The sequence below is a fragment of the Filicampus tigris genome, chromosome 15, assembly GCF_054856515.1.
Source record: "Filicampus tigris isolate MCC_2025a chromosome 15, RoL_Ftig_1.0, whole genome shotgun sequence".
Lineage (NCBI taxonomy): Eukaryota > Metazoa > Chordata > Actinopteri > Syngnathiformes > Syngnathidae > Filicampus > Filicampus tigris.
Window position 1 is genome coordinate 1,322,832 of NC_141231.1, and position 3,868 is coordinate 1,326,699.

General features: G+C 34.8%; 1 long non-coding RNA gene across 2 annotated transcripts; it reads left to right on the forward strand.

The window, feature by feature from the left end:
* Positions 1 to 539: 539 nt before the first annotated feature.
* Positions 540 to 3,652, forward strand: LOC147135087 (uncharacterized). 2 transcript variants are annotated; one of them, XR_015089860.1, is made up of 5 exons: positions 540 to 613; positions 1,119 to 1,194; positions 1,571 to 1,622; positions 1,864 to 1,963; positions 2,274 to 3,652. It is a non-coding gene; the product is annotated as an uncharacterized LOC147135087 (long non-coding RNA). The 2 variants fall into 2 exon arrangements; XR_015089861.1 differs by lacking the exon at positions 540 to 613 and adding an exon at positions 628 to 945.
* The last annotated feature ends 216 nt before the right edge of the window (positions 3,653 to 3,868 follow it).

Genomic DNA, 3,868 nt, shown 5'->3' on the forward strand with positions numbered 1-3,868 from the left:
ACATGCTTCAAAATGCGCCACTAGTACTTTACTACTTACCCAACTGTGTGTGCTTACTTCCATTGCGAGCCTCTGGGTTGGTTTTGTCGTATTATATAATTATTCTCTCTCTACATAAGCCAACCCCACCGCCAAATGGAGCGATTAATGCAGGTACTGTTGGAGGCCCAGCAGGAAACCAATGCAGCCCTGCTCCAGCAGCAAATGAAGGCGAACCAACTCAAAAAACGAGAGCTACGCCGTTTGGCAAGCGCTACACCCAAGGCAAGTGATTTCACCCACTCACAGAAATTATTTATGGCAGAGTTAAGTTTTATGCATTTACATCTATTAGATTTTATTTAAAAACAGAAATTTTCAAAATATATGCATTACATTTAATTATAATCTGCTTAATTTAATCAATTTTGAAATGTATTAAATTTAATCACTTAATACTTACTAACATCGTTTAAATAATCAAGGTAGTAAAACAAACACGATTATGTTATTTAAAATTTAAGTGATTGGTTTTCATAGACGTTATGAGAAGTGAAAGAACCGGAACCGGAAACGATGCTCAACACTTACCGCCATCAGGCCCTTGTGGGTATATGGAGTCGTCCATGTGATGGCTAGTAATCTGAGACATCCTATGTATAATTACTCCAAAATGTGTCATAATTGTGCGCTTTATTTCACATCGTGTCAATATCAATTTATTTTTGATCAAATCTTCGCAGTTTGACATGATTTTAGGCAGTTTTATCTTGGTCACGTCCCGTGAGCGCTGGCCTCCGCAAGGTGCTAGTATCATAGTTAAGATAGCCATTTTACAATCTCGCCAGCCCCCGCTAGCATATCTAATAAGTTAGCCATTTCACAATACGGCGACCGCTAACTCATAGCTAACATGAATGATTGATTTTCACATACTAAAACTGAGCTGTTCAACGGGAATACTAAGTAAGTGTTCAAGAATCAATTTGAGTCAAAAATCTGGACTGTAATATGGTTAGCTCGTGTTACTTGAATGACTGCTTTATAGAGTACTATATTTAAATACTGTAATCATTTTGATTACAAAACTGAATGTTAGATGCCTCTTTTATTCTCACTTCTATTCTTTTTTTCCCCAGATACCCAACTCTTGGAGTATTTTTCTCATTCTCCTCACGTACAGTTTTCTCACCTCCATGTGGCAACATAGATGTTGTAAGTATGGGTTAAAAGATGTACACATCAAAATGTAACACAGTTAAAATGTAGTTCTTATTAATTCACAATTCATGTAATGTTTAAATGGTTCACAGTATGTTGCTTAATTGTTTAGAGTAAGGATGTTAAAGACATATGTTATTTGATTTACAATACAAAAAACTCAGGCAGACAATGTCTGATCTCAAACAAGGTTGGAAGTGTACATTTTTCAGGTATTGTTGTACATTATGCACTTTGAAAAGGAAGTGGACTTTTTTAGTGCCTTTTTTTGGAACGTCATGTAAGTTGTTAAACTAATAAACTAAATCTGAAAGGCAGCTTGTTATACAAATAACACTATTGATTTGTTATTCTTTGTCTTCGTCCACAGGTGCTGTGTGAATGTGGTCTTGCAAATTGTGTGACCGTTTATTATCAACCAGGTATGAGTTATTAAAACATTGTAGGCTGAGGCATTTCCACTGTAGCCTGACAGGCCAATATCCATGTGTATATCTAGACTGTCCTTGCACATTCACAAGCTGGTAGAACTTTTAAGTCACACATATCGAACACACAGTAAGTTAGTTAGTTAGTCCCACTCCACTACTTTGTGGTCCAGTATTTGTATATCTGTGTATTTTTGGTTGCTGGTATGTCAACTGCATTTTTTATTTATGGCAGGCCAAAGGCTTCATTGGGAAAAGAGCAGTCTCCCCGGAAATCCCTCCGTCTTAGAGAAGCACAGAACCTTACTCTCAGTGGAGAGTCAACCCATAAACCTGTGAGAACAAGCCAACTACTTTAGGGATAATTGTCAGATTTTTAATTGTTGTTGTCACCTTGAGAAAAGTGCACAATTTCAGAGTAGGATGTCTATAATCTCATGTTTTCTCCCTGGCTTTTAAAAGGTGATCAATGTTAAGGTCATTGTTATCTTGAACTTGGATCCATTTCATTCTCATGAAAGCATATATACAGTGCCTTAAAGAAATATCTTCAAATTAACAGTTGACCAAAGGATGAGCTGCTTAGATTTTGGTGGTCAAGATTAGGGACATCCAGCCCATCGTTCTGTTCTGTTTATATCCCAGGACACTGAATCCAGAAAGGCTAAGGCGGGCATCTACACAGTCCGGGCAGAGGGTTATGGTCCTGATGGTCCAGGTGATGGACGCTTTGCTGACGTTGGTGTTGCGCTGGAAGGTGTGGAAGTTCTCCACAACCTGCAGAGTGTCAGCCATGCATGCGTGATGATATATGGACTGATATATGCACTCAACTTGAGGTATTCAAAAAACCTTAAGCATACATTCGAGGTGTACCAGGAACTTATAATGGACCTGGACTCAGCAAACCTTTCTCCAAAAATACAAGCACTGAAAATCAAATTACTCCAGTGATTTAGTTGGCAATAAGCACGCACACAGCTGGTTCCTGATTTTTCTTTCGTGCTTGTTTTTCGCAGACAGAAGTTAAATGATCTCTTAGCTCTTGTTGGGTGCCTCAGGGAAATTTGTGAATATTCACTAAATGAAATGAATGAATACTTGTGAATAATCACTAAATGACACTTTAAAGACACTATTTCATTTCAAAGTGCAGTTTGAAAGTGATGTACAATTTTTGGTGAATAGTTATTGTTACTATGGTTGCTTTTAATAATAAGATAGTTTGCACTTTGCTCTGTTGAGCTGAATTGTTTCAGACATTTTAGAAAGATTTATTGTATTTTACTATGGTTGCTTTAATAAGTTATTGCACTGATAATTTGGACTTTGCTCTGTTGAGCTGAATTGTTTCAGACATTTTGGAAAGCTTTATTGAACTTGTTTTTTGCCTCATGTCATGCTTTATATGCAAATTATTTTTTTTACAACTGAAAATTATACAAGCCTTTTACTTTTTACAGAGGAGAGGCGTGAGACGCTTTAGAAAGATGGAATTTTGTTTGTGCATTAACAAAAAGAGTTCAAATTGGTCCATAAGGATGTGTTCTGTCCTGTAACAGCTTCAATACTTGGACTATGATATTTGAGAGGCTTTAAAAGGATACTTTACTATTTTTTCAATTTTCAGAAGTAAAACGTTTTTTTCTTTAATTTGGTAACATTTATTTTGCATGTACGATTAACACCTTTAAAAAGACATTTTACCATTTGCTGTTGACTAAAAATGACATCACATGTTGAGCTCAGGTAACAACCAATCATGGCTTGGTCTTAACTGTACATGAAAAACATGTAATGTTATCTAATTCATGATGAACAAAATATTAACTTTTTACTGCTGAAAATTTGTACATTAGTAAAGGATTCTTTAATGTTAATACATTGGTTCAATCAACAAGGTGGTCTGATTGTTCTAATGCATCATTATGATTGTAGTGAATGTAAAAGAATGACATAAATGTGATGTATTTTGATTAATTTGGTTTATTACAAAAGCATAAATAAAATCTACTTCAAACAAATATATGCTATTTGTTTTTTTATAGGTAACCTGATTATTATTCAATTCAAACAATATACTTTATGTGTTTTAAATAAATACTCTCATTATTAATTTAGAGTAATTATACTTTATTAATACTAAATACATAAAATTGAGGATTATGCATTTCAAATAAATAAACATTATTACACTAATGAATATATATCACATAAGGTTTATTTGGTAAATTTGTGTT